The sequence below is a fragment of the Schistocerca cancellata genome, chromosome 2, assembly GCF_023864275.1.
Source record: "Schistocerca cancellata isolate TAMUIC-IGC-003103 chromosome 2, iqSchCanc2.1, whole genome shotgun sequence".
NCBI classification, from domain to species: domain Eukaryota; kingdom Metazoa; phylum Arthropoda; class Insecta; order Orthoptera; family Acrididae; genus Schistocerca; species Schistocerca cancellata.
Genome location: NC_064627.1, coordinates 47,833,806 through 47,853,975, shown reverse-complemented (window position 1 = coordinate 47,853,975; position 20,170 = coordinate 47,833,806). Strand labels below are relative to the sequence as shown.

The following is a 20,170-nucleotide window of genomic DNA, read 5'->3' as shown; positions in this document are numbered from 1 at the left end:
GTTGATACATTGCTAAAACCTGATAAGGTCTAACATTCTTAAATAATCACGCTATTGACATTTGTCGTGGTTTCATCGAAGTTTACAATGTCATACTAATAGATCTTGGCAGGCCTAGGTCCCGAAAATCTCTTAGATTCTCCTACCTGTAAATATAGGCGTACATCAACCTAGGATTTAAAACTTTTTTATCTTCAGTTGCCACGAAGAAAGAAGGGTAAGAAGAGGTCCAAACACATGATACAGCTGCAGCAATCAAAGCAGCAAAGAGAGCTGTAATGACACATTCCGACGCAGAGACATACAATATCTTAAAAGCTGCGCCAAAGATTAAATGGAGAGGCATGTATATTATAATCTTTGTAATGTTCACATTGGATTCTCTTTTGTTTCATACTCCAAGGAGCTAAGAGACACTTTCGATTGTTGCCTTGTGGAGGATGGACGTGATTTTGGAGTGTGCGGAAAGGCAGCCATATAGTTAGTAATTATGGTTTGTGCGACGAGCACAGCAAGTCTTAATGTGTTGTGAATAAAAAATAGTGAGAAGTATCGAAGTGTTACGAAAATTATTTAAAGCGACGTAGCATTGTATTCCTTGATTTCCACCGTCTTCGTGAAGTGAACCGATGCCGACTCAGGAAGATACACACGGTCAACAAAGAGAAGAACATCGATGGCGACTAATGAATTAATATTGTGGCAGAAGGACAAATTCTACGTCTAAGGTGAGAACTCTGATTAAATCAACAATGACGTAGAATTCAAAATGTAATTAATCGGAATGGTAAATTATATTACAGGCATATTTCACGCAGCACTGAATTTGTCCGCATTCAAGCCGGTCAATACAGTCCGTAAAAAAGCCCTTAAAAATTCTAAAGTTACAGTTCCATGTCCGTAATTTTTCCTCTTTTCAAAAAACCAATAAATTTAATTTTTTTTATTTATTTCGCCACAGAGCGCAGACAGACGACTTATCTGTCATAGAAGCTGCCAAAAATAAATAAATAAATAAATCAGCTTCCGAACCACTCAACAGAGGTACTTCCCCAAGAATGCTAATGGAAAGCATTTATCTGGGAGCTACTTTGAGACATAAGCAGTATGGACTGTTTTCACAAAAGAAGCGGACTTTCAGCGTGAATAATATCTCTTGGAGTCAAGAAAATTGGATTGAGGGCTTTTACGTAAGGAAGTTCGGAAGTTTGCTTTTGAATCTGTGAAAAACAATGGAAAAACCTACTGTACCTCCTGGGAAATAAATGGTCAAGCTAGTAAGCAATGCTACACAGACTTTATGAAGCCGAAAGAATCTATTCTTAGTTTATTAAAACCACAAGCAACAAGCCTTGCAAGAGTTCTGCTTTTAACAAAGCTAATATTAAAACTACTTTTGACAAATAATATGAAGTTACGGAGAAACAAAAATTCCCTCCTGAACATATTCACAGTACTGTATTGAGAAGTCAGGCATAACAACAATTCACATTCAAGTGCACGTGGTAGCTGGAAAAGGCAGCCAAGCAAGTGGTGTGCACGCTCTCTGGAAAAGTGGACTACATATAACTATTATTTGCGGTATTAATATAGCTGGGAATTCTCTTCCACCCATGATGGTTTTTTCAAGCTTAATTTTACGGCCAACTTGTTGAGAGGTGCTCCTTCAGCATCAGTAGAAGCCGCACTTGCCTTTGTTGCTCCACATCTAGAAAGTTTGTTGATTACTTAAATTATTTTAATTCGGCATGGTAAGCCCAGCCTTGATGAAACACTGTTGGCGATGATGGAGAACGATGAGACACACTTTATGTGGCATCATAAACCGATACCACGCCCACCGGCGTCTCACAGTTGGCAGCGGAAACGCACTTTTCCAACAGACGCCGGTAGCGGTCGCTTGGGGAACAAGTGGATCCAATGATGCGTGCCCGCTGAGCCACCACGCCTTCAGTGGCACTGACTACGGCAGCTACACTGTCCGGCCGAAGTCTTCAGTCTTAGCCAGCCTTTGACAGTTCGGTCGTGCAGTAGTATCCGAGTGTCTCACACTGCAGGACACTCCTTGGTTTGCTTCTTGTAACAGTTGGACTTTATTGCTGTTTGTTTTTTTGTCAAGTCTCTTCCCAAAGCTTGGAGCAAGCTACAAGTTAAATAAAAAATCTGTTTTCCGTATTTAGGTGTTTGCTAATCATCCCTGCTCCTATGACGACAGCTGCTACAACACTTCGTGCACCACCTCTCCGTGCCAACACTTAACAATAGAGGCAATAAATTTGGCAAAAAGAAATCGTTTAGTTTTACTCACTTTTCTACCACATAGCCCCAAGTAACAGACTATTGTGGCACCACACGTAAGTTTTATCGAATGCTGCAGCACACTTCAAAGTAACGCAGATTCACGACACTATTTTCGAACCTCGTCATCGAGTCCCCATGAACAACGGACAGAAGGTTCTACCAGGATTTTCAATTTTTCGATGACATAAATCCGCTCACATGTGACAGAGCCATTTGAGAATTATTGTCGTCCTCATCGCTCGAAAACCTTTCTGCCTCCCGAGACGTTCTTCCAGCTTGCCGGAAAGATGGAAGTCACACGGTGCAAGATCTGGACTTCCCGACCAGCACACCCGCGTCTGTGTGGTTTTGGTCAGGAGCATTTTTCTACGGCTGGACGTGACACTGCATTTATTCCGTGAATCTGTGTGCGGGTTAGACGTTTTGTCCACAAGACTCTTTCTGTACCGCGTACTTCAACGTCGGAGCACGTTTCCAGTTGCCACGCCATTTCAATCACACACTGATGCACCTGTGTTATCTGTACCGCAGCAGGGCTGTGTCTACAGGAAACGCGGAACATATACTCTCTTCTGACAATGCATCACTCTTACTGCGCAGTGCTCTTAGCTCGTGACATGCGTAACTTTCTAAAGTCCCTGTGTGCTTAACCATTTCAATCGCTCTGGCTGCAATTGTGTATATTAACTTTTACTGTGTCTTAGCTGCAACAGAAGCCTTTTCTTCCGGTGGAAACCTGAGGTACACATTTCTGAACGTTCAACCTTTTCATCATGCAGAAGTACTGCCAACTGTTGGGCATCACTGCGAAAATATCAGCAAGTCAATGTAGCAGTGTGCAGCAGCTCGTGACCACCGGAATACACAGATGTGGTTGGTGCGCTTTACAACTGAATATTGTTATTGTTATTTTGCGTGGTAATTATTCAATGATCATTTTACTATTTATTAAAGTAGAGAATATTCTGTAATTAGTTATTTTAGTCCATAAAATGACGCAAAATGTACAAAGTATGTTCTGGAAACGGGTAAATATTTTTACATAAATCTTGCATCTAAAATCATTAAAAAATCACCTAAGAGCATTAGTACATTAAGAAATAATTTCCTTCCTCCAGAAAAAAAAAATCAGGTCTGAAAGGGTTAACATCGCTCGGAAATCGCTTAACCTTCAAACGCAAGATTTCGAATCTTCCTGAGAATTGCGTCGTACTGCTCTAGGAAACTGATGCCCGGGCAATCTGTGAAGACCCCTTGTTAGCATCAAATCCTCATGCTGCATACAAAATGCCCCACATCTCATCATACACTAGTTTCCGGATATATGCTTACAGAACCTTCCCCCTCTCATCACGTATACAAATACTGGAACCTGTTTTTAAAAACACTATGAATAAGATGATCTCTGACGTTCACGTTTTAGTTTGTGTCGTGCATACGCGTGTTTTATCGCGTAAGGTCCTATTAATATCCTTTCTTCTGTTGGCTATATTGTTCATCGACAAAACGTATTGTGTAGTGTAGTTCAGACTTCTTAACTTAAAATATAGACTTAAAGCTAATATGTGTTTTTAAGGAAAATAAGAAGGAAACATAAGCAAACGATATTACAAAAAAGACAACTTTTCTGCACGTTGTGACTGACGATTTATTGTATGTTACGTGACGACGATCCGATGGCTCCTATGCTTTGCACGCAAAACACCCGCAGAACTAGCACTCTCCTAGTAGCGCTATGTTCTTGCATTCCAGCATTTTCTTGCAGCGCCAGCAGCCTCAGTTTCGTCTCACTGCAGTGCCGTAAGCCTGACATTCCTTCCTTCTCTGGAGTATGTGCTATGTCATGTTCGCCTACACTGCTCCACTTCCGTAGGAACTCTGGTGAAATGTGAAATTTTACGAGTACAGGGTTCTTTTAATACGACGCAAAATTTTATGATGGCGTTGGACGGAGATGTAGCTTGATAGCTCGAGAGAATAAGCACTTCACAAGCGACCGTAAAGTTTGTAGGTCGGACTGAGTTTTAAAAGACTTCCGACTATCTTCACCGCAAAGACGCTTGTGGTTTATATCTGACAAACGCTGCAACTCCGTTTATTCGGATTGAACGAAACTTAAAAGTTCATACTGGACAGGAAAGCGTGTGATCGAAGGAAGGTCTCCGTTTAAAAGAGCCTTAAAAGAGTCAAACCGAAATGGTGTAGCTGTCATCACTCTGTAACAAGGAGACTGTGCAGTTAACTTGTAGCCAACTGAATGACCCCCGTTTTATTGAAGTGATGTGTTCGTTCAAAGCGAATTATTATTGACTGCGACACCTCTTGCCCCCAATTCTGTGCTGTTGCCCTATCGTTTGCAAGAATACCAGTCCACCGTAACTATAGAGCGTTGGGAATGAAAGACCACAAAGAATCTAGTATTTTAAATCTCTGTACCTATAATTAAGTTAACGAACAGCGTGACGACGATATGTTTACCCCCGTTTAGTGAAACAAACTTGCGGAATATCGGACCAGATTTGCGACCGGATTCAAGACTTCCTTGCAGACACATCTCAACACGCCTCTCTCAACGGAAAAAAAATTGACAGATGAAACGATAATTTCCGGAGTATGGCAAGGAATTGTCATAGTACCATTACTGTTCACAATGTGTATAAATGATCTAGTGAAAAAGCGTCGGAAGCTCATTAAGACAGTGGGCAGATACGTTTGTCTATAAGAAAGCAGCAACGCAGGAAGATACTGTCGACTTTTAGAATGACCTATAGAGCATTGACAAATGTTGCAGGCTCTGGCAGTTGACCCTGAACGTAAAAAAATGTAACATATTACGAATACATGGGAACAGGAATCCACTACTGTACAACTACACTACTGATGACAACTTGCTGAAAACAGTATCTACCCTTAAAATAGTTACGAGTAACTATCCAGAGAGACCTTAAGTGGAATGACCAAATAAAACAAATAGTACGAAAAACAGATGCCGGACTGATATCCATGGGAAGGATTTTCAGGAAATTTAACTCATTCACGAAGGAAGTAGCTGACAAGGCGGTTGTACGACGAATTCTTGAGTATTGCTCATCGTCTGGGATCGCTATCAGGTTGGACTGATAGAAGAGGTAGAGAAGATCCAACGAAGAGCGGCGCGTTTCGTCACGGGATCGTTTGGTCGGCGCGAGAGCGTCTCACAAATCATCAATAAATTCCAGTGGCAGACGTTACAAAGGGGTGTTGAGCATCTTGGAAGACGCTTACTATTGAAATTTCGAGAGAGCACTTTTCGGGAACAGTCGGACAATGTATTACTTCCGCCCACATACATCTCTCGAAAAGGCCACGACAAGAAAATCTGAGAATTATAACTAATACGGAGGCTTACATCAGCATATATACTCCGCTAGCCACCAAGCGGTGTGTGGTGGGGGGCACAATTCGCGCCAAAACCATATTTTCCCCTGTCTGTTTCACTCGCGGATCGCGCGAGGGAAAAACGACTGTCTGAATGCCTCAGTACGAGCTCTAATTTCCCTTACCTTTGAATGGTGATCACTGCGCGATCTGAAAGTTGGTGGTAATAATATATGCTCTACATCCTCGACGAAGATCGGATTTCGGAATTTAGTGAGCAGCCCCTTCTGCTTAGCGTGCCGTCTATCTGCAAATGTGTCCCACTTCAAACCTATGAGATTTGTAACGCTCTCGCGATGGCTAAATGTACCAGTCACGAATCTTGCCGCTCTTCTTTGGACCTTCTCAATATCTTGAATCAGACCCAACTGGTAAGGGTCCCATACACACGAACAATACTCTAAGACTGGACGAACTAACGTATCGGAAGCAATTTCCTTTGTTGAAGGACTGAATCGCTTCAGGATTCTACCAATAAACCGCAATCTAGAGTTCACCTTGCCCGTTACTTGTGTAACCTGATCATTACATTTGAGATCATATCGAATAGTCACACCCAGAAACTTGACAGATGTTACTGCTTCCAAACTCTGGGCATTTATTTTGTACTCTTACATTAATGAGGATTTTCGACTTGTTATACCCATTAGGTTACACTTAATAATATTGAGAGATAACGGCCAGTCATTACACCACGCATTTACCGACAATCGTTCTTCCCACGCACCATTGCTATTGGAACAGGAAAGGGGGGGATCAGATAGTGGAACCAAAAGTACCTTCTGCATCACACCGGTACATGGCTTGCAGAGTATGATGTAGATGCAGGGGCAGATATATCAAGGGACCTGAAGTGGTAGTTTGTATCACGGAAACCGGTTGCCCTGAGATAAAACCAATACTCACAGTTGATGGTGGTGTTATTGTCAGACATACATAATATACTACACCCACTTTTTACTTGTAAGTTTGCAGTCACGGTCGCACTGTTACGAAAAACATGTTTCCAACCGTGCTTGCTGTCGATAACAATGCCAAGACACACTCCCACATTCATTCATACATCTCTCCCGCAGCCGCCAGCCGAAGTGGCCGAGCGGTTCTGGCGCTACAGTCTGGAACCGCGCAACCGCTACGGTCGCAGGTTCGAATCCTGCCTAGGGCATGGCTGTGTGTGATGTCCTTAGATTAGTTAGGGTTAAGTAGTTTTAAGTTCTGGGGACTGATGACCTCAGAAGTTAAGTCCCTTGGTGCTCAGAGCCATTTTTTCCTCCCGCCGCCATTCGTTCCGTAATTTAGCCGCTGTAACAATTTCAATGACATCGGCATCGTGAAAACGTTAAACCGCTACCATCTTACTATTTGTCGGTTCTCTGAGACGAAAACACTGCCTTTCTGTTCACAGTAGTACCGCCACTAATAATGTGTGACGAAAAATGCAACAGCTGTCTGCACACGAAGTTCCATATCTCATTAGAAGTATGACAACAGTGGTGTAAAAAAGACACTATTTACCAGACTTTTTGAAAATTCCCGGAACAATCATCGATTAGAAGTATTGTGCTCCGGTAAATGAAAGAAAGAAAAAAGTGTTTCCCGTTTACCTTAGAAGAAGCAGAGTTTTATCATTCAGAAAAGACAGGAACGGCACTGCAAAAACAACGCAACTTGAGCTCTGCAACTCTTCTACTTTCATCTTATCTATTAATGGCATTGAACCTGTAGACTGTGGTTAACACTGCGGATGCTTTGTACTGAAATAGTGCTTTAAAAATTAATAAATAATTTTAAAAATCTTTATTTTTCCATTAGATAGCTCCCGAGCCAGTGACGGTTTATCTTCAAATGGTGAGTATTTACAGGCCCTTCACGTTTTATGCAAGGTGCAGCTTGTCGCTACGATCGTGGTGATCTACACGTACTTTGAGTCACATAAGATTTAACACCTTTTTTATTTCGTGAACCATTCAAGATGTCGAAACGAGGTTTTGGTGACTTGCACTTGCCCACTAGAAATATCGCACAGTGAATTGAAGAGCTACCGGCTGCATGCCCGAAATTTCTTTAAATTTTAAAATTCATAACGTGAATATTTCATACTCAAAAGAAGTAGTAGCAGTACCACCACCTGCTACTACTACATTAAATTCGAGGAAAAAGGATGGTGCAAACTTCAAACATTCTTTTTGGAATTTGAGGCACTCTCCCAACGCAGAAAGACGAAATAAGAAAATTATGCTAATGTTTTTACCAATTTCTTCTTGTCAATATGTGGGCACAGTCAATTGTTTCCGAAACTCATATATTTAGTTAATGCAAAAAACAATCAACTTTTTTGACTACAGAAAGGTTAAGGAGATAAATGCGGAACAAAGAAAAAAGAAATACATAAGAAAATAAATGGAACATAAAAGCACTTCGGGATGGCTGCCAAACAAGCACTAAGGACGTGTATCGTGCCTGTAACATTCTGCTCACTACACTCCCTCATTTAACATGTGTGACTACCTCAGCTATGAGTCACTCATCCGTAACGACCCAACGCGAAAAACTGCAGGGGACGCCGCTAACCATTCAGTTTAAAGCATACAGTTACTGGACAAAGGAACAAAATACATGCAGTGACGGGATACGAAAGTATTACGTGCGCGCAAGATAATTCATTACTACATAGCGTTATTCATAGAAAGACGCTGACACAAACGAGTCAAGTGATTGCACGAATGATCTCGGTGACAAAGAACAGCAGTAAAATGTGTTTTGAACGACGCTGCTGTGTTTGTTTCCAACCTCAGCTCAATCAGCCACGTTACCTTAACAGGGAGCACAATGTGTATGCGACTAGTCGATAATGATTGGGTCAATTTCAGATTGCAGTCGGTCACTGTGCGACACTATAAAACAATGGACGCTCAACGCCCTACAGAGGTTGGAAGAAAATATGAAAACATCACGTATCAGAGTCCTAAAAATCGCGCGTCAAACTGATCGTGGAGTGGCATTTTGTGCTATTAGTATGTTATAAGAACACTGCATAGCAAAAAGAGCATTATTTTTGTCCACTGTGGTCTTAAAGAGTATTGTGTGAGCGCAGAGTGTAACATTCGACAATAATAAAATTATTGCAACGAGACACTTTCATTTTGTAGTCTATTTATAAGTTTCATCTTCAGATGCTCGGAACATGTCTGAACATGTGTTTTTACATGTCTGATCAATAGCGTATGCTAATAGCCGGCACACTGCATAAAAGTTGCAATAACTGATGCTTAATTCCCATTTTCACGCAGTGGATTTCTATTAGCGCTAGCTCTTCAACACACATGTAATAAAGCAAGTACCAAGCTTGTGAAAGTAGTAGTTGTCCCATAAAACTAGTAATATATTATAAATAAACAACAACAACAACAACAACAACGAATGTGGCTAATTGTTATAATTATATTCGTAGCTAAAAGAGCATTTTCCCCTAACCGACGTCGACCGCAGTTCACAATCACATCTGAGCTTACAGTAATTCAAAAGCTGACGCATTGTGGACAACCGCCTACCTGATATGTCTGCGTATAAAGTGGCCACAGGAATAAAATGAGGTACGGGAACCTAGAAAATGACAACTGTACGGCAAATCCTAAAGAAGTGGTCGAAGCGCTCACACAGAGGTCAAGACAACAGACATGGAATGCAAAAAGCGAGTACCCAGGCAAATTCAAGCGTTTCAAAAGGTGCGCCGAAAAAAATAATATAATTTAAAAAGTAAAGAACAGTGAAGAACCATTCCAGCATTCGCCTTAAGTAAGTTAGAGAAACCACTGAGACCCAAAACCTGCGTTGCCGATCGGTGATTTGAATCCCACTTCTCCAGAGACCAACACCTCAGCCACTTCGCCACCTCGCTTGCTAGAAACATGTGCAGCTGACGTGTGTTGATCGGTGACCTAACAAGCTTACTGTCCCACGTCTATGGTGTAGCACGGTGATGGTCCAGCTTTTTGCTCAGCTTAGAAAAAGAGCTCGTGACTGGATCAGTCGGTAAGAAAAGTGCCGTCTAAAGGCACGGATCGAACTTCGAATACTCCTCTGGTGCGAAGTTTTAATGTGTCGTGGATTTCTCTACCTCCTTATGTACCGCTTGAACTGCACGAGTTGGAAGTCCACATATGGTATCATGTTCTCCCTGCCATTTCCCAAGGACTGGTAGAGCCGTTTGGCTACTGCTAGTTCAGTTACGAGTCCGCAGCTCGTGGTCTTGCGGTAGCGTTCTCGCTTCCCGCGCACGGGGTCCCCGGTTCGATTCCCGACGGGTTCAGGGATTTTCCCTGCCTCGAGATGTCTGGGTGTTGTCGTCGTCTTCATCCCAATTACGGTCGGAGGAACGCAATGGCAAATCACCTCCGCTAGGACCTTGCCCAGTCAGCGGTGCGGGTTTCCCGCATCGTCCCCTATGCTCCTCGGAGTATGGGACATCATCATCATCATCATCATCATCATCATCATCATCATCATCATCATCATCAGTTCAGTTAAGACCCCCTATGTGGGAGCTGTAGAATTACCACCGTCATTCCGGAGCTAAGTCTTCTGCAAAAACGCTAGACGATTGTCTTCTATGTCCAGCCACCAACCTCATGCTTCCTTGTTTGATAATTCCCTCGACCGCCGATATGAGACAAACTCTGTTTCCTAATCGCCTGCCGCAGCCGCGGCATTACCGTATACTGCACGCGCCTCATCCACTAATACAGAGGTCGTCGAACTAGTTTGCTCAAGAAAAAAATGGTTCAAATGGCTCTGAGCACTATGGGACTCAACTGCTGTGGTCATAAGTCCCCTAGAACTTATGAACTACTTAAACCTAACTAACCTAAGGACATCACACACATCCATGCCCGAGGCAGGATTCGAACCTGCGACCGGAGCGGTCGTGCGGTTCCAGACTGTAGCGCCTTTAACCGCGCGGCCATTCCGGCCGGCAGTTTTTTCAAGAGCCAGTACTGACATTGTGGAGCGGTACTTCAGGCCGCATATGTACCGATCTTGTTATTAAATTAGTAACCTACAAAAATTACCGTTATGAGTTCCCAACAGACTGTGCTCATTCTACAGTAACGAAGCGGTAAGTTCGCCATCTGCCCCCCCCCCCCCCCACCCGGTTCTGATCGTTAAAAGTCGGCACCATTTTGAACATTTGTTGCCGACTACTCTGTTCCAGATTGCTGACTGCTGCCACCCTCGACGAAACCAAGGCTCTGACACTGTAACTGCCTGAACAAGTGTCGTCTTCTCTGTATGGGCCGATGATTAATTTAATAACAGCAGTAATTGTACTTATGAAACTTTGGCAGATCAAAACTGTTTGCTGGACCGGGACTGCAAACCTGGACCTTTTCCTTTCGCAGGAGTGTTCTCTACCAACTGACGAACCCAAGCATGGCTCACGATCCGTCCTCACAGACTTACTCCCACCAGGACGTCTCCTAACTTCCAAATTTTCGTTGCGGATTCGAGCCCCGCACCGGCCAACAGTTTGGACATGCCAGGAAGTTTTGATATCAGCGTACACTCCACTGCAGAGCGAAAAATTCATTCCGGAAATTATATGTTAAATGTACAATCATGAATAAGGGACTCGAGATCACAGGTTTACTAGAAGTCTTGAATACCATTTTTCTCCTATTCATCGAGTTGTGTTACAACAGCCTTACTTTAATTTCATATTCCTCACTGCAAATATGTACTGCATTTGAAAATGACCACGTCTATTACGCGCATTCTCGAATCCATGTTATTTCCGTTTCTTGTCAGAAGACAAACAATACAACATTCCTCCTCTCATGTCCTCTAAACACGCCGTGGCCGCGTGACTTACCCCTCTACCCTGAGGTAAGTGGCCAACTTCACTTAGCTCAATGCCGAATTCACCGACGTCAATTGAATCTGTTACCACATTGCCCTGTTGTAGGCCGATTATCGTCCATATTGCGGACAGCTACCATTGCTTTTTATTATAGTTCCGGCTATCTCCCCCACCCCCTCCGTTCTATATTAGTCTATCGTTCTATATTAGTCTATCGTGGGCTACGACGATGATTTTTAGAATGGAGTGAAATACTAAGAATCGGGAGAAAGTTTGATATCAATTATACTCTAGTACCATGTTTCAACTAACCTGATGATATAACTAAAGTGAGAGAACTGGTCGTGCTTTTTAAATAAAGAAACCATACAGCTGCAGCCGTGTTTTTTTTCACTCAACATTAAGTTTCTTAACTGTGGTAGTCCGTTGAATAAAATATGCTTTCAAAGGAACAAACCCATATTACAATGAATTACGTTGATGTGACGAAAGTCATGAGATAGCGATATGCACATACACAAATGGCGCTGTGTCACGTACAGAAGGGCTGAGTGCTGGCGGAGCTGTCACTTATACTCAGATGCTTCACGTGAAAAGGTTTCTACGTGATCGTGGCCGCACGATGGGAATCAACGGACTTTGAACACGGAATGGTAGCTGGATCTAGACGCATGGGACATTCCATTTCGGAAACTGTTAGGGACTTCAATATTCCGAGATCCACAGTGAATTTCGGACATTACCTCTCTCTACGACCGAGCGAGCTGGCGCACTGAGCTCGCATTCGGGAGGACGACGCTTCAAACTCGTCTCCGGCCATCCTGATTTAGGTTTTCCGTGATTTCTCCAAATCGCTTCAGGTGAATGCCGGGATGGATCCTTTGAAAGCGCACGGCGGATTTCCTTCCCCATTCTTCCCTACTCCGAGCTTGTGCTCAGTCTCTAATGATCACGTTGTCGACGGGACGTTAAACGCTAATCTCTTCTTCCTCCTATCTCCACGAACAACGCATGGCCCGATGGCCTTTACTTAACGACCGAGAACAGCGCGTTTGCGCAGAGTTGTCAGTGGTAACAGACAAGCAACACTGCGTGAAATACCTGCAGAAATCAACGTGGGGCGTACGACGAACGTATCCGTCACGACAGTGCGGCGAAATCTGGCGTTAATGGGCTGTGGCAGCAGGCGACAGGCGACAGATGCGAGTGTCTTTGCGAACAGCGCGACACTGCCTGAGGCGAATCTCGTGGGCTCGTGACCATATCGGTTCTACATCTACATTTATACTCCGCAAGCCACCCAACGGTGTGTGGCGGAGGGCACTTTACGTGCCACTGTCAATACCTCCCTTCCGTGCTCCAGTCGCGTATGGTTCGCGGGAAGAACGACTGCCGGAAAGCCTCCGTGCAACTCGAATCTCTCTAATTTTACATTCGTGATCTCCTCGGGAGGTATTAAGTAGGGGGAAGTAATATATTCGATACCTCATCCAGAAACGCACCCTCTCGAAACCTGGACAGCAAGCTACACCGCAATGCAGAGCGCCTCTCTTGCAGAGTCTGCCACTTGAGTTTGTTAAACATCTCCGTAACGCTATCACGCTTACCAAATAACCCTGTGACGAAACGCGCCGCTCTTCTTTGGATCTTCTCTGTCTCCTCTGTCAACCCGACCTGGTACGGATCCCACACCGATGGGCAATACTCAAGTATAGTTCGAACGAGTGTTTTGTAAGCCACCTCCTTTGTTGATGGACTACATTTTCTAAGGACTCTTCCAATGAATCTCAACCTGGCACCCGCCTTACCAACAATTAATTTTATATGATCATTCCACTTCAAATCGTTCCGCACGCATACTCCCAGATATTTTACAGAAGTAAATGCAACCAGTTCCGCTATCATATAATCATACAATAAAGGATCCTTCTTTCTATGTATTCGCAATACATTACATTTGTCTACGTTAAGGGGCAGTTGCCACTCCCTGCACCAAGTGCCTATCCGCTGCAGATCTTCCTGCATTTCGCTACAATTTTCTAATGCTGCAACTTCTCTGTATACTACAGCATCATCCGCGAAAAGCCACATGGAACTTCCGACACTATCTGCTCGGTCATTTATATATATTGTGAAAAGCAATGGTTCCATAACACTCCCCTGCCACTGGCTGGCCCTCGGTCAGTTTGTGCACAAAAAGGCATCACTTTAGCAATTGTGAACGGCTACGGAGGCCGCATGGCTCAATTGTTTTCTGCACGGGACTTGCAACGAATTGTTGAGTCAACACCGCGTAGAGTTGCTGCACTACGCCGGGCAAAAGAAGGTCGGACACGATATTAGGAGATGTCCCATGACTTTCTTGACCTCAGTGTGCAGTAACCAAACAGCTGGAGCGATGTTTTTTACTCAACAAGAAGTTTTTTTATCTGTGGATGCCCGCTTGTGTTCAAAGGAACAAATCCTTGTTACAATGAATTACACTTTTGTCGCGTAGACGAAGCTGATCGATAAGCTAATCGGTCGCTGGTGACAGTGTCCTGGAAATCAGTGTGCCCCGGCTGGCGCAGCGCACAACTTGCTGGCCGGCAGGGTGAGTTCTCGTGGCGTCACGGCTGGTGCAAACAAAACGCGGAGTTGGGCATCTCTGCCCCTGGGAGACGGGGCGGCCGGCGGGAGCGCGGGCGGGCTGCGCTGACAAGCCCGCAGCGACAATGGCCAGCCGTGTGGTGCGGTGTGGTGTGGGACGGCGACATCGATTGCCGATAGAGCCGCCGTCCCTCACCGGACATCCAGCGCGGGCTCCGGCCGCCCGCATTCTAAGGCGCACCTCGCTGCCCCCAGTAGCACGACGCCGCCTCGCCCGTGTGGCTCTAGCTTACGTATCACGCGTGACTGACGGTGCAAGAGTGTCACCCCATCTGGTTTCTCACGTATACGTACCTGGTTCGGATGCTTCAGGCAGAAAATGGCGCAGCTAACTGCACTTCAGATCCAGCCACCTGAAGACGTATCTCTTTTCCATTTAACAGCTTAGGCATTTTTCGGACGCGTTACTCTGCCCCAAATGGAGAACGCGTCTACTCATCATCACCGATTTCGTCCAAATACACTGTACATGTACGGATTGGCCAGAAATGAAAATAACAAAAAAAGGGAGTTCCAGAGGGTCAAGAGGTCAGGAAAAATCGGCCAAGTGCGAGGAGGACTCTGGCACTGAAGGTTACGTTCAAACTTAAATATGTACACAGTTCATCCACCCAGGGAACCGAGAATCTCTAAACTTTTTGCCTGATATCGATACTGGAGAGATATCGGTCGAGGGAAGTCCATGACGGTAAGAAATCTCTACAGTAGTTCCCAAGACTAGCCAAACACATAAAAAGAAGGAGGAGGGGACTTCAGTTTTCTGTGGCCGAGCGGTTCTAGACTCTTCACTCCGGCACCGGGCTGCTGCTACGGTCGCAGGTTCGAATCCTGCCTCGGGCATGGATGTGTGTGATGTCCTTAGGTTGGTTAGGTTTAAGTAGTTCTAAGTTCTAGGGGACTGATGACCACAGATGTTAAGTCCCATAGTGCTTAGAGCCGTTTGGTATGACTTCAGTTTATAACCTGTATGTAGAGAGAGAAGATTTAATAAAATATTTTTATTGCCACTACCACTTACATTTTGTATCTGCATGCGGCAATATTTATTTTCTAATACACTTTCGACGACTGATCAATGCAATGTAAGTTTCAATGGCAAAAATATATTTTTAATGTGATATAACTAAAATTTAACGAATTTTATTTTTTCCCTTTAATTGTACTGTGAAACCTTGCTTCGTGCCAAATTTCATGATTCTAGGTCAACGCGAAGTATCCTATTGGTTTTGATGGGTTAATTTGCGAGTATCTGAATTTGTGACAAATGGCCATGTCTTCTGACTGCACCGACATAGAAGCTTTAATGTTTTTACATCGCAAAGGGACTGTAGACTTTAGTACCTTATATAAATATGAACTTGATACATCTACTCGTTCCTGCGAAAAAGTGTTCTTAACAGTCAGTCAGTCAGTCAGTCAGTCAGTCAGACAATAAAGCGAACCTGAGTAAGGGTCACGTTTTTACGGATTCAGGTACGCAACCCTACAAATGGCATTCCTGGCACGGATCGGGCGAGACATGTGGCATTTGTATTAAAACTAGTTACCAGGTAGCGGTTGGGCGTTGCAGAAAAAATACAGGACAGTAATCCGAGGGTCTTGGGAGCAGTTCTCTGTGTGGAAACTTTATTTTCAGTTTTTACGCTACTTACACCACAAATAAACCGAATAATGTCCAACATATTGCTTTTATTAATATTTTCCTAAACGGCGTGAAAAGAAAAATGCAAACGAAACTTTGGTATTGCAAATAAATTTCCAGGAGGCGACTGTAAGGCGAGAACTTCGCATATACGAGGTCGTGCAGAATTTTTTTATTCTGTTCTCAATATCGGTTAAGGTATTACATGTCGACTTTTCCCGCTTCGCTCACACAAGTTACAACCGTCTGCCGCGAGAGGGCACCAAACTATAGCGAGTAACGTGGAGATGTGTGACGTAACTATGTGGGTGCGTGAGAAACTTGCGCTCAGAAAACCGAAACCGCGAATTAGGTTTTCCATACATGGAGCACCCTCTCTCCTTCACCTTGACAATGGTATACTGTGAATGTGCGCTGCGACATCTGCGACAACCTTACGCCTTGGGATGACTGTAATCGCTCATCCTCAACACAATCCCAACTTGGCCCCATCCCATTTTAATCTATTTCCAAACCTTACGGAACACCTTAGAGGACTTCACTTTGAAAGCGATGAAATGGCAGAGATAAGGTTGTGGCTCTGTCAACAAATTCAAATATTCTACAGACGCGGTCTCTCGTTGGGAGAAATGTGTTCGTCGTCAGGGTGACTATGTTGAGAAATAAATGTGTAGACATGAAAAAACGAAGACGTAGAATGTTAATAAAGTTTGATTCATTTAAAAAGCTGTAAGAATTTTCATTTTAAAAATTCGGAGGCATGAGTTTTCAGCATACCTCGAAAAATTAGATAACTGGATTATTTTACAGTCGATGATTTACACGTGCTTGGAGTAATATTGGTCACAAAAATAGGGGAATTTATTGTTCGCATGCAGCTGCCGAGGGCAAGTCCCTGGTCAAAATGAAACCAACGGAAGCCCTGCGTGCTTTAATTACAATCCGTTCTTGGAAAGTTATTTGGAGAGTTCTAATGGACGCTGTAGGTACAATCTTTTCTTGGAAATTATCCGTAATCCCAAATTTTCTTTTGCCTTTCCCTTTAATGCCTTTTACGAAGGTATTAATAAATACAATATACTGAGCATTAATTCGGTTTATTTGAAATGTCAGTAACGTAAAAATTAAAGTATTCGCGTGTGGAGTCGACATCACAACCCTCTCGCTACGCTGCTGTACTCTTTCCGCTGCGCCAACTGCGGCCTGCAAACCACGTCAGCAAAAATGGCCCGCGTCTCCACCGATCCGCGTCAAAAACTGCTATCTTTTGGCTCACTGAAACATTTCTATGTTGATTCTAGTTTATGGACCAAACTAAAATGGATTAGCATGGAACAGAATGTATTTAACAAGACATTTATTTTCACATAATTCCTGGTCTTTATCGTGTGAAATATTTTACAACATGGTACTGCACGGAAAGGAAGTTTGTATTCTGCACACGGATAAGCTGCCTCTTCCCAAGAGCCTCTTCTCGCGCATAGTCCACACCTTGTTGGTGTTTTCTTCTTTGTGCTTGGCAAAAATTTTGGAAAATGGCTTGGTGTAAGAAAGAGTAGCTTTTGGTGTTCACGGTGTTTATGCAATTGATGACTCTCGTTGTGAAGAGGATAGCCAGTTGTTTTCCGAGGCTAGTCATGAAACACTATTATTTTTCTTTCGCTGACATGATTTTTGTACAGAACCTACACATGGAACCTTGAAATGTCCAATAAATAGTGAAAAATCTTCTGATAATATTTTCTCCTGCCTGCTCCGGGCCAATTGGTGTTTTGTACGATTTCATGCACGGAGAGGTGGGCTATAGAATAGTGCAGCAACTGTGGTCGTACGAAAGGTGGACAGGAGCAGAAGTGATTATCGAACAAGTTAACACAGTTCCAACAGAAGATCTACTTAACTTTTATTTCTGCAAGTCTGCAAAGATGCACCAGAAATAATGCAGCAAGAAACAAGAGTCCAGCTATCACTAGCCTCCCTATGGTAAGCACTAATGACGGTGTCGAAGCGAAGAGGCTCCAGGTGGCTGCCACCTGCCGTTCTACATCGCGGCACCAGAGAGCGCTCGTAGTCCAGAGCCACTGGGTGCGTGGCTCAGCGAGCGCGCACCATTGGGTCCGTCAGATCCCGCGCGATCGCTACTGGCGTCAGACGGAAACTTGCAATTCCGTTGACAACTGTGATACGCTGGTACGGTGGTATCGATACATGATACCACAACTGTTGGCTTTCCAACTGGGGATCACACCTACCCAAGCCTAACATATTATTGTTGCAGTCCATGAAAACACTTGGCTTTTGCACATCGACATTCTTTGAACTTACTTCTTGAAATGACCATAACAACATCTCTTTTGTTCTTCCATTTCATCATTTGCTTGTCTCTGTACGCCATTTCCTATTTGCCTTCTTGCAGTTCTTCATTTTTTACTATGTCAAGAGAACTCATTTCTATTTTGCCGCACTGTGATAACAGAGAGAAGGCCGAAGCACTCAAATGGGTAAAAATTTTCATTCACTCAGTGACAATACTGGCGTCGAAACTGAAGGTAACGGAGAGGAGGCCGAAATATTCAAATCGGTCATCCGAAATTGCTTCACAGCGGAAGATTTAACAGTCCCTCACTCCAATCGTCGCACAAACGTCGAAATGGCATAACCATAGGTGTTCTTACCAGTTACTTTGTCAAGGATTAGGATATTAGTTCTCGTGATAAATACAGTACTCTTTTCCGAGAAAATCGTGAGCAAGCTCCAAAACGATTCGACAAGTTAAATTATGGCAGTCATTATTCTGAAGAAAAATTGTCCTTTCTAGTATAAACACTGAGCAACGTTATAACTGGTGGAGAATACATTAACTTGATTGACGAGAGGTACCATACGGTGGAGGGAGCATTAACTAATACAACACCTGGCGGTCGGCAATTCGTCATTCCTATTAAGCCTTGGCAGCTGCGCTCAGTCGATATGCGGCTTCACTACGCGGCGGGCTTTCGCTGCTAATCGGTAGTTACTCAGTGCGTGAGACAATACCGTGAAAAGGACAAGTGCAGCGTCTGCCTTCATAATGACATACAACATGGAAAACAATACGAAAACGAAAAGCGCGTTGGTGGATGACAGAATTTTATCGCCAAAGAATGCAGTACGGAAACAATTGTGGAAGATATGAATTTCAAAGGGGTGGAATATACAATTAAAAATTTTACTCTAACGCCGTTACAGGATTTCGGGGAATGAAACGCACTGATCGATCCAAAAATACGAAAACTAGATCCAAAACTAGACGGCAAGAATCGAGATGCGACTACTGTGACGGAAAGGTTCTTTCTATCTTCTGCAGAAAGCCAATAAAGATTTCTTTTCTTTTCCAGTTCCTAAACGGGCATCTTCATTTCGCTGCTTATGTCCTTCCATGCACCCTCACGAGAATTTTTGTTGTGGCAGTCTCTGTTGTTTGGGTTCCACAACACCCCTTTTGTTCTGCAGAGCTCTATCAAAGCAAGACACACTTCGCTGATCATTCTTGCCGCGCACGACCAGGAGAGCTGCCGTCTCGACTGTAGGAGCACAGCACTCTGAAATCTCTTTGCTGCGAGACGTTACATCGCTGCGCGGCATGTTCGATCGCGACAGCCGCGGGCTGCACCACTGCATCCACTGCACGGGGCACAACAGCCAAGGCTGCCGGGGCCGTGGCGACGCTCAGTTGATACGCGGCTTTGGCTACAAACGACAGAATGCTGAGGACGGATATAACTGAAGAACCACATTAGAGCGAGCGGCCATGGACGAATATACCCGTGACACCACTTAACCCTCTGAGTTCCAATCATATCAAAAAATATACATTGTTTTTTTTACAAAATTAATCTTTACCATCACAGTAAACAACAAATACAAGAGGAAATGGCAAAAAGGAAACAGTCAGTTGTTTTAAGGACGTTGTTTCACTTTCAAGGGTGGCGATACGTCTGAAAAGCTTGGAATTTTCAGGGAATTTTACCGGAAAAATTCTGGGAAATCTCAGGGAATTTCAGGAATCTCATGAAATCTCAGAGAATTCTGTGTTTTTATCCTAGCATTGGAAGTTAATGTTATTTAATTTTATAAAAACATTTAATGTTTCAAAGTACGTTAATTATATGAACTTATTCCACAAAAATTATCGATGTTTACAAACTTCGCGGTCATACTACCTCAGCCAAGAACAAAAAAAAGTCGTCATTGCGAGATGCTCCCCCCCCCCCCTTCAGACTCAGAATCGTTAATTAACAGGAACTTCTTACGACGCCATCTTG

The 20,170-nt window shown here is 43.7% G+C and overlaps 1 long non-coding RNA gene across 1 annotated transcript in view; it reads right to left on the bottom strand.

The window, feature by feature from the left end:
• The window catches only part of LOC126161323 (uncharacterized), a 273,822-nt gene that overhangs the window by 220,129 nt on the left and 33,523 nt on the right, over positions 1-20,170 (bottom strand). The gene's annotated exons all lie outside the window — the stretch shown is intronic.